This window comes from Colias philodice, chromosome 20 (genome assembly GCF_061535455.1).
Source record: "Colias philodice isolate Cphi_HAF_F1 chromosome 20, ilColPhil1 Martin Lab GWU primary, whole genome shotgun sequence".
Classification (NCBI taxonomy): domain Eukaryota; kingdom Metazoa; phylum Arthropoda; class Insecta; order Lepidoptera; family Pieridae; genus Colias; species Colias philodice.
Window position 1 is genome coordinate 8,307,545 of NC_143105.1, and position 12,650 is coordinate 8,320,194.

Sequence of the window (12,650 nt, forward strand, 5' to 3'; positions counted from 1 at the left end):
TTGGTTAAAAGTGTTCCATTTGATGGGTTATGTAAGCTCTTGTTGGAATTGCTATTCTGTTCTGCTTTTGCTTTTTTCTAAATACTTACAGTGTTACCACAGTATTACAATAGGAAATAATATTGTAATACTGTATTATTGTAATATTCTACTGTAAGTATTTACTATTTAGGACGAATATTGACTGTAAGTTATTGTAAGTAAGTAAATATAGTAATATGTATGGTGAGAAGAGATGTTACGAAAAGTGTATAGAGCTCTATCTGGAAAGAGCATATTGTATAAACTTTTTATAAAACGATTAGCGATTTAAATACTCACTCAATTTAAATAGGTAACATGTACTTGTTGAATTGAAATGGATACAAATTCAATAATAAATAGATTCAAATGTAAATTAATTTATGAAATAACGTTGAGATGAATCGTGTTCAGCGCATACAATACAATGTCAATTGAATTTAATGTGATCCTGAATATGATGTAGAGCCTAGAGCTAATATTAATTTCATAATATACATAAATTGCACTGTATTAGAAAAAAAACGCAATGAAAAATAGTTGTCATGCGTTTTGGGGATCATAAATCGTACAAAAATAAATATAATTTCTACCAACATGATCAGTACCTAAATATACCAAAATATATTTACAATAACAAAAGTAGGTATATTCTTCGTGATTAGGTACTTCATTACTAAAAATAACTTTAATGCACTATTCATAGAAAAATAGCCTTATTAACTCCAACTTTTACTCTTTAATAGTCCATCCTTTTTATATTATCTTCATGTCAATATTAAAGAGTTTTATTTCAAACAGCTCAAACGTTTTTAATTTGAAACTAACCAAAGCTTTTTGCAGACTCTTTTAAATAACTCATTATATGTTACGTTCTTTATGTTCCACTTTTTATTGTGAAAATATCAAAATATTTTTGTTACGTTTGACACAAGGCACTATATTTTGTACACATGAATGTTTCCTTAGTTGTTTCATATTGTGTCCTTGGTTTAAACTAATTGTATGAAATCTTAGGCAAGGATTTTAAAGACACTAAACTTATACAAAAATTTATCCCAGGGGAACGCAAAGAGAGGTCTGAGATAGATAATTAATTTATAGTATACAGAATTAAATTTAAATAATAGGCTGAGAATCACTTTTTTGTGCTAATGTACAACTGGAAACAAAACCACACTACTATAATAAATTAAGGATATATACGTCAAAATTTGTTTATAGAGTGTAGAGTAAATATAAGTGTAGATAATACATAAGAATCGACTGACCGGTTGGCTTGGTTGCTAGTGGCCCTGCCTTCCAAGCCAGAGGTCGTGGTGGGTTCGATTCCCACCCGGGGCAAATATTTGTGTGATGAACTGGGTGTTAATTATCTATATGAGTATTTATTTAAAGTTATATATGTATGTATATCAGCCTTCTGGTTTCCATAACTCAAGTGAAAGCTTAGTATGGAATCAGATCGTGCCGTGTGTGAAAATTGTCCTGAAACATTTTATTTATTTATTATAAGTAAGGAATTACAATTCAGACATACCTCTTCATTTTAACTGCTATCATAAAAAAAGTTTACTTATGTATTGCTTGGAATAAACTACATTCTCTACGTTCATTACACAACGTTCTACCATCAATAATTTTACACAAGAAAAACATACTTAATTTGAAAAGAATGCATTTCAGGGATTACACACATAGCGTAAGATCTAATGAACATATTAACACCTAAACAACTCAAGGGTAAGAAGTCGTTTAAGGTAAGTCGTATTGACCACAGCTACATGCTTACAATCTAAATACCGTACATATACAGGAATTCTGAGCCCTTGTAATCTGTTTACCATAAGCTACTTATGCATATCATGACGAAAGGTAATAGAGAAGAAAAATACTAGATATTAACGTAAAGGTGTTTTTGTTTCATTTAGTAGATCTTTTTGTTTTTTGGTCAATTATCTACGTGAAATGTAATTGGTATGTAATAATCTATACTACTTAATATTATAAAGATGAAGAGTTTGTTTGTTTGAACGCACTATAATCTCGGGAACTACTGGTCCGATTTGAAAAATTCTTTCGGTGTTAGATAGCCCATTTATCGAGGAAGGTTATAGGCTATATTTCATCACGCTACGGGCAACAGGAGTGGAGCCACGGGGGTGAAACCGCGCGGAGCAGCTAGTAATGAATATGTACTTAACATAATTAAAGGTAATGTAGAAAAAAATTCAAATAGATATTTACGTAAAGGTGTTTTTGTAGTGAACAAATCTTTTTACTTTTTGTCAGTAATGTGTAACAATAAATTGGCTATAATTTAAACAGCAACAGTTAGATAAGTTAACATAATATTGGTTTAATATGCAAAACAGAAAATAAAAGATAAAATGGAAGTAAGTAATGTCCTTAGTATTAATGGCTTCTATGGTAATTCTGCAAAGTAAGAATGGATAAACATATTTACACTTCGATCATTTATTGACTTTGTGATTAATGATCAAAGTGTTTATATTTTTATTTATTTATTTATAAATACTTACTTTATTGCACTTAAAGGTAACAAAACAAGAAATACAAACACTTAAATATAACTTACACTAAGTACAATTGGCGGTCTTATCGCTTAGAGCGATTTCTTCCAGACAATCTTTGGTACAATAGAGGAATAAATACATAAATTCATAAATGGTTTATATTTAGTTTTCAAAACCGACTGAATATAACAGCTCAAGTCTAATTTAATAAGAACCTGCCTGGAAGAGATCACTCTTAAGTGATAAGGCCGCCTTCTGTGCTGTTTTTCTTTGAGAATAAGTTTTTTTTGTATTTTATGTATTTTGGCAGCACAATAAAGAGTATAAATAAATAAATAAATAAGAACCTGCTTTATATAAAACCTAAAGCCTTTGTATAAAATAGTTAGAAATGGAACAACCAATAAAACTATTCTTCTGGAGTTAAATTTCGACGTTAGAAAAGAATAACAAAGAATCTGTCAAACAACGAAAAAGAAAAATTCAACTTTTGATCTAATTATAAATAAAATGAATAGAACAAGTTTTGTAGAGAGAAATCGATACAAACATTTTGATCTGCTTGAAGAAGGCTTGAAAAGCTTTTCTTTTCAAGGGGATTTAATCGCCCTTCTTATGAATAACAACTTCAGTGCTAATGGCCCTTTTGAATTGTTTGCCACTTCATAATATCATCGATCTCATACACTTAAACGTCTCTACAAAATCTTCAAATATAACAAACAAAAAAACGTACATCGTATAAAACAAAGCGGATATCCGCCGTCTGTCCTACTGTATGCGATCTGTCGAAAACTACGCAACGAATTTTGATGCGATTTTTTAATAGATAGAGATAATAGATAGAGTGGTTCAAGAGGAAGGTTTATACGTAATACATCAGCATTGCAGCCGCAAAGCGGGGCGGGTCGCTAGAAACCAATAAATGATACCCAAATATGTTGACTCCTACAATATTATCGCAAAAGTTTGTAAGAATCTATAGTATGTTTGCTGCGCTTTAACGCAAAAACAGCTGGTCGGATCTGTATAAAATTTGGTACAGAAATAGGTTGTTGTCTGGATTAGCATATAATATTTTTTATTGGGATATCACGCAAGCGGAACCGCGGGTTCCAACTTCCAGCTTATCACTACATCTATATATATGTATATAAAACTCAAAGGTGACTGATATAGTGATCTATCAAAGCACAGCCCAAACCACTGGACGTATCGGGCTGAAATTTGGCATGCAGGTAGATGTTAGGACGTAGGCATCCGCTAAGAAAGGATTTCCCCAAATTCTTGCGGGAACGGGGAAAAATGGGGATGCACGTACAAAGTCGTGGGCGGAAGCTATAGTAGTATTTAAACAAATTCGCTATAACTGTCTCTCCATTCCTATGAATGCTTTGATCTTTAAGGCGCGGGTCAAACACAAGCGGCGCGGGCGCGGGCGTGCCATAAGCGCACCTCTTGAATCTGTTTTGCACCACGTCCTTCTTATACATTTTGTATGAAAGAATTTTGGACAGGCGTCGAGGCGGCACGCCACGGTTGCGCCGCGGGCGTACCGCAGGCGTACCGCAGGCGCGCTTCCCCCATCGCATCCAAATAGAGGTCAATTCACGGTCATACACAATCAAAAACAAATCGGGTGGTAGGAGACGGTAGCCTGTCAGTCAAAAATGTGTTCTCTCTGTGTGGAATTATATAGAGCTGCTATTACATACCCTTCTTCGTTTTGTTTTTAAATGTGAATTGAATTAATCGATGAAATGATTTACACAGGTGATGGCAGTAGGGAAAGTGAAAATGAAGAAGAGCATAATGAAAGTTCCCATGTATTTACAATGTCAGAAATAAAGATAATCCTGATTTTGATTGTGTTTTTTATTTATTTGTAATTGTAATACTATTGTGGAATGATCAGTACTGTAAATACTTTTGAACTGAGATTTTAATGATAAGATTTATATGGTTTAAATGTAAACCTGTGTTTGAAAACCATATTTTATCTATACTAATATTATAAAGAGGAAAGGTTTGTATGTATGTATGTATGTATGTATGTATGTATGTATGTATGTATGTATGTATGTATGTATGGTTTTCACGCATAAACTAGGTACTGGACCGATTTTGATGAAATTTGGCACAGATAATCTTTAGACCCTGAGAAAGAACATAGGCTACCTTTTATTGCGAAATATGTACCACGGGCGAAGCCGGGGCGGACCGCTAGTACAATATAAATTTTGTGTTATTTTAACCTTCTTTTCTTCCATCATTACACCAGTACTACTTTAAAATTACTTTAAAAGTACTATAGAATTTTCCAAGTAAATTCCAACATTTCCAACAAAGATATATTTGCAATCGTGGGGTTATCCTCGCTATTTACTTACAAGGAATTATCAAAACAAAATCGTTACTTTCAAATTAATGTTAATCTCTTTTAGCACAAAAAACATAATTTTACTAAATTATGCATGAAGAAAATGCATTTAACCACTCTATATAAATATCATTTTCGGACGCCAACAGCGCGCCCGAGGCGCGCCGGCAGTGCGCCCGCGGTGCGCCCGATGCGCGCCGCGCCGCTTGTATATGTCCCGCGCCTTAGACAAAGTTTGCGAAGCCGCTCTAGCTAGTTATCTATTAAATTATATCTATACTAATATTATAAAGCTGAACAGTTTGTTTGTTTGTTTGAACGCGCTAATCTCAGGAACTACTGGTCCGATTTGAAAAATTATTTCGGTGTTAGATAGCCCATTTATCGAGGAAGGCTATAGGCTATATATCATCACGCTAAGACCAACAGGAGTGGAGCACTGCGGGTAAAACCGCAGGGCACAGCTAGTTATTGCATAAAATGATTTACGGTACATAAACTCGATACATACAGCTACGTAGCGTGGCTATTCTCGTTGAAGCAATCAGGTCGGAAGCAAGGTGGAGTGACGTGGTCTATAAATAAGATATCTTGTAGTTTCATTATTGAGAGAACTTTTGTTATATTTTCTTGGGAGTAAGTATCCTGTTTTAGTGTTGATGAGGTTACCTTTATATAGGGGATTATTTAGGTTAAATTGTTTTAAAAAATAACAAGCTCTATTTTTTGAAGTGAAACTTCTTTATCGGGGTTGGAAAAAAATTTAGTGTAACATTTTTTCGTTACGCGTTACATTTTTCCGTTACGCGCCATCTTTTTCTTATCCCTACCACGCGTGATTTGACATATTTCTGTAATGCAACTTTACAGAAATACGTCGAATCATATAGCAGCAGCATCATATAGCATATATGCAACTTTACAGAAATACGTCGAATCACGCGTGTATGTATTTCTGTAAAGTTGCATAAATAGTAAAGTGTACACTAGTACACGTACACATTTTTTTGTGTAAATATTACTGTCGCCAATTGTGATTGCTTTTGTTTAAACATGAACGGTGTAAAGGTCTTTTAAAGAAAAATATCATTAAAGTAATTGGCAGTGTTAAAATATTGTATTCCACTTATAGCAAAAATATGCATGTGATGTATTATGTTTTCGTAGTTCACATTAAGCTTCTTAAGTTTTTATCAAGTATGGCAATAGACATTTGGATTTGAAGAAAGATTAAATAATATCATGCAATATTTAAGATACCTAGTATAAACAAGACTGCTTTACGCTAATTTCTAGCTACCAAAGCGAAAACTCAATGAAGCTCTACGAACAATAATACCAATGAATACAACACAAAATATTCGATACTATTATGATTCTTACTGTATTATCAACAATTCTCACAAAGAAAGTTTAATAGAGTTAACCGCATTTAGCCACGACCTTGGTTGGAAACGGTTACTATGTATAACCACAGTATAACCCTAGTGCGCAGTAGGGCAAGGAGGTCGAGGGAACAGTGCGTGTTTGTCAAATTGAGTACCTAGTGCTTAAAGCGAAACTTTAATTGTATGCGAAATGCACGAATTTAAAAACAGAAAATTGCATGTGGTAATTTTTTTAATTGGGCTTTATGCAGGGTTTTTAAATGAAAATACGATCTGCTGGAATGTACTGTGTAGGCTACTTACTATACTTTGTTATGTTAATTATTATGTGGTTTAGGTATTTGATAAGTTGAATCTAAAGAGGCAATACTAAAATGTATGTTTGCCTAACGCGTCTAAAATGCATATAGGTAACAATTTTTTTGAAAAGTTGAACATTAAACGTTTTAAAAACTTTAGACGAGAGTAAATCAATGGTTGTAAATGAATGGAGATTAAAAATAAGGAGTAATTATTTATTACTAGCGGCCCGCCCCGGCTTCGCCCGTGGTACATATGAAAAATAGATGTTGGCCGATTCTCAGACTTACTCGATATGCACAGAAAATTTCATGAGAATCGGTCCACCCGTTTCGGAGGAGTATGCAGACTAACATTGTGACACGAGAATTTTATATATAAGATTAGAACGTTTCAAAATCAATTAATCATATTTTTTTGTCAATAATATTATTATAAAACGTTAGAATAAGTGAATTGTAAAATTCTTTATAACAAAGGCTATTTTTTCCTCGAGTAAATCCATACGTAGTAGAAACAAGCGGCCTGAATAAAAAGAACTGCTTACTAATTAGAAAATATAAATTCCTTGTTGAGTAGGTCAAGAAAATTTACTGCCTGTTTATGCAATTTGACCTGCGCTGGCTTAAAAATACTAATTTCAATAATTATCAGTAAGGAACATCTGTGTTATTTTTACTGCTTACCTTTGAAGCTCTGAAGTTAAGCTGCTTGGTAGAGCATACATAGAGCCATTTATAAACGCAGTTCTTATGTTGAATATAGTATGGTTGGTGATTAACATGATGAGGTAAGTCTTAGACTAATATTATGTTTGCTCATCTATTGTTATCAGGTAATATTGGAAAAAATAAAGTAAATCTAGTGTTTAAGTGCGGCAGAAAGGTGCTTTAACTAAGGTTTAAATTTTGAAATTATCTAATAGTTACCTATTAGAAAATGACATATAATCTAAAATAAATAAATAAATAAATATTATAGGACATTATTACACAAATCGACCTACTCCCACAGTAAGCTCAATTAAGGCTTGTGTTGTGGGTACTAGGCGACGATAAATATAATATTTAATAAATACATATATATATAGATAATAACACCCAGACCCAAGAACAAATAATTGAGTTCATCACACAAATATTTGCCCTGACCGGGGATCGAACCCGGGACCGTCGGCAGTAGGCAGTTGTAATGTTGTAATTTTAAAATTTAAAAAAATCTAGGGATCTAATTGTAAGTATATTCTTTAAAATAATGTATCATGGTGTTAATTACGTTATAGAAGCTCTTAATAAATAACGTAAATAGAAGAAAACAATAATTTCGATCACTATCTTGAGAAGGCAGACAATAATGTCAGTTTAAAAGATGTACACAAAAGTATAAACTGACTTATATTACAGATATTTCAACAACACAAAACTGATTTAGATCAAGCCTAATCCAATCAGAAGCTACAACATCATAAAGCTCAACAAATCGGCTTACAACTTCAATCTTAAACACCTTCTGTTTCGTCCATTAAAAGGGCTTCCCTTTGCATGTAAATAGTATCTAACCTTATACGTCTTCCCTTACGTAACAATAAGATGACGTCAAACATTGATTGTAACAAGACTATTTAATTAATCATTGCTGGTCGAGTTCGCAAAATAACTAAGCTCCACAAAGAAAATTAATACTTTGTAGGCACTATGATTATATGAAACTATAGCTATGTATATGGATGAAAAGTGATTGACTTTGTGTGAAGCTGTTTATACAATGTTTATTATACTAAACCCACGCCCCGACCCTGCCTCTGTTTTTTATTGTTTTATTTTCTTTTATAGTAGCATTTTTCTGACAGAAATAAAAATAAGTAATGCGACGAGCTCTTGTTCGCGTCTAAACACTGTGGCATATCTTTTCATAACAGACTAGCTGTTCCCCGCTGTTTCACCCGCATTGCTCCGCTCCTGTTGGTCTAAGCGTGATGATATATAGCCTATAGCCTTCCTGGAAAAATGGGCTATCTAACACCGAAATAATTTTTCAAATCGGACCAGTAGTTCCTGAGATTAGCGCGTTTAAACAAACAAACAAACAAACTCTTCAGCTTTACAATATTAGTATAGATTTATTACTAAAAGACTCCTAAATTTATGTGAGAATTAACGACGTCTTTATGTAGAGATAAATAATTTGTATAGCACAATTACAAAGCAATTGAAAAGATAATGTGTGATAAAATTAGACTGTAATTTGCAAGTAGTAAAACACTTTGTTTTAATATACTTTTAAGACAGAAATGACGTGTTATATTTCCTATATAAATCTGATATTTATCTGTTATGATCCTATCCTATCCTATCCTACTAATAGTATTATAAATGCAATGCAAAAGTTTGTGAGGATGGATGTATGTGTATGTATGTATGTTTTTCTTTCACGCAAATACTACTGAACCGATTACAATGATATTTAGCACACAGATATAAGGTAACTTGAATTAACACATGGGATAGGTTTTATCCCAGAATTCCCACTGGAACGGGTACTATGCGGGTTTTTCTTTGAAAACGCGGGCCAAGCCGCGGGCGGAAAGCTAGTATTTAATATTATAAAGCTTTCCCAGCTACAGAAAACGAACGACAACCGTTCCCGTTATAAATTACTATCTCCTATTTCACCCTCTGCAAAATTTATTTTTGCGACAAAAGTGCCTTGCTTATGTTTCTTTCTGTATATTATTTAGCAAATACCCTTAAAGGACTCGTTCTTGAGTTCCGTCTGAAGGAACAATTATTTTTGTATGAATTATGATAGAATGCGGCCCTAATATAATGAAAAGACAGTAACAAAATTGAATTTTAGTTACAGATTTTTAATTTTAATTTATGTAACAAGCTTATGGTTAATTAAAATATATACAATTAAGGGTTAAGTTTTTACCATACTATTATATTTTACTTCTAGATCAAGGGATTGAAAATTACATATTTTTCAGTTTTAAAAAAATATTGTACAGCTATTGTAGAGCTATTTTATAAAAATTTATTCCATTAAAAGCAATTGATATAATATAATATTTCATTAGTTTTTGATATAATATGTAAACATGCAACATTTTTTATAAACAAGAGATAAAATACAATTAGAAGTGAAACAAAATCTAAGAGGTACCTACTTGTGTTTGTGTGTGTGTCCGTATTCATGTGAAATGTAAAAAAAAGATTGGATTAAGAAAGCGAATTGTTTTTTTACAACTATTGAATATTTAAATAGTTATAAAAAAACAGTCAACGTAAAAATATACTCTTCTAATATTAAAGTTACAACTACATAAATGATAAGGGGCTTGGGTCGAACCCCTGACCTTTGTGTATTTATCTGTCACTACAGCAATAAATAGGTTATTGATTATAGGAATAAAATGCTATTTTCAATACTGATTTCTACAAAATTTATTGAGCTTATACTACTTATTTCAAATATGCTTAATTAACTAATACTGTCGCACGATTTAATAATCCGAAGGTTAAGCAATGTTAGGTGCGGTCAGTTTATTGATGGGTCATTGCCAATGGGTAATTCATATAGAAGCCAAGTTTGAGAACAATAATTGTAGGAATTGGTCACCACTCTAGACAGTAGTTAAACCTATTGTCTAATCAAGCATACAGGAGGAGGACATAGGACAAGCGAGCAAAGGAGACAATAATTTTGAAGTGAAACTTCTTGAGGCGCTTTGAGAGTAAAATTTCAAAAAGTTCTCATCAAAATCCGTTGCGTAGTTTTACAAATTTAAGCATACATACGGACAAAGAAAGCGACTTTGTTTTAAACTATGAAGTGATTCCTCGAACAAATTAAGTTCAGAGCCTACAAAATATTGAATGAAAATGCCTAGGTTTCATAGAACGCCATCTAGTCGTATAAAAGCAAAACTGGTAAGCAATATTGAAACTAAACTATTTATACTATTTGTTTGTTACGTACTTACATTATTTATTGAAGGATTTCTGACAGATGTATAGATTTGCTTTTGTTTTTTGATTGAATTGGCAAGAGTTCAATTGTTGTGTCGTAAAAGATTTATTGATATTACCTATATAAAATATAGATTTACATAACATGTTTATTGACTACGAATACAAGTAATAAAGAGTATTGTTTCTGTGTTTGTAAATTGATTGATTACGTAAAAAGTACTGTAGCAAAGCGGATGAATTTCTGAATACAGATAGGTATAACCTGAATATAAAGCTGGTATATTAGAATGATATATTAGAATGTATGCTTAAATTTGTAAAACTACGCAACGGATTTTGATGAGAACTTTTTGAAATTTTACTCTCAAAGCGCCTCAAGAAGTTTCACTTCAAAAACATTGTCTCCTTTGCTCGCTTGTCCTATGTCCTCCTCCTGTATGCTTGATTAGACAATAGGTTTAACTACTGTCTAGAGTGGTGACCAATTCTATAGTATAGTCAGCTAGTATATAAAGTTTAGTATCGAAATATAATATTGCATAGGTATATTAAATTATCTATACTTTTTATACTGAAATGTATATTTTTGGAAAATGTAGAGTATTTTTATGTATTATAGGTATAAGTAATGAAAATCTTATTTAATATTTGTTCTAGCTGGTAGGTTCATGATTTATGTTTTAACCTGGTTATGTGATCAATATTATGTAACATTGTAAACTTAATAGTGACAATTTTTCTGAATTACGTAGATATTATCCTGACAATAAAACCACATAAAACGTAGTATTACAACCATCTACAACATTAGTAACCCATTATAAAATTTATCGTCCTGAAATGTAATATTTCCTTATAAAGACGTTAAATAACTGAATGAATTTAAGGAACCTTGTGACCGTTATTAACGTAACTCACAAATATTCGTCTTCCTTATAGACAATTGAATTTTGTCGTAAATTAGGCATGTAGGTACTGCAACTGTGCTTAAACTAAATTGTCCGTAAGGAACAGGATTTTCTTATATAAATGACAGCTCCATATTATTATGCACTGAACATTTTTGGCTGAAAAAATATCCGTGTATCCTTGGCATACATTGTCAAATAATTGTTAGTTCCAATACATTAATATAATTAATAAATTAGGTTGATAAACTATTTATGTTAATAACTATTGTAGTAAATCCCAAGGAGTCATTACGTTTAACCTCGTAAAGATATACCAAGGATAAATAAACGAACAGACATGCCAGACCGTAGCTGTAGCGGACCTTTCACGTAATTTGACATATTGCAGACGTGATTATACAAACGTCGACTTTCATACATTAGAATGTATTCTTATACAAATATATGGTCAATACAAATACGTGTAGGGTCAAATTTGATAGCCTTTATAAAACAGACACGATATACGCACTTTACCAAAAACACTCGGATTGAAAACTTCTTAATAAACTATACACTAATCGTGAACACTAAACCATTGTCCTTTGTGGAAAATAAAAATCTATATTGTTCTATTTTTGACGTCTACGACACGCAGACGTCGGCACGAGTCCGCGGGTCGGTTACAACTGGGCGCAGGCTTTATCGTAACCGTATTGGCACTAGAAAGCTACGTACAATTTTAAGCTATTAAAAAACAAAGAATTAACTTTAGCTAATAACATTCAAAATTCGAATTTTAAATTTTTCCAAAATTTAAACACAGAATTCGAAATTTGAACAGATCGAATTTGAAGGAATCAATTTTCGAAATTAAAAAAATGGAACGCAAAAATTATTCAAAAAAGGAATTGTACATTCAATTCGAATTCCATTTTATTGGTGATTTAAATTTAAAAATGTATTATTCCATTTAAAAACATCGTTTTATTTGAGTGCGCGCGTCGGTACGGCGAATCGATAAAGCCGTGTCGTGTGCTCGACTGTGTGGCGGCAGACAGTCTTTCTTGCTTTACATATCTAACACTTAGTGTGTTTTGGATTAGTTTCCCCCGCATATTTAAAGGGAAACGTACGACGAATGTCATGACGTTCGTCTT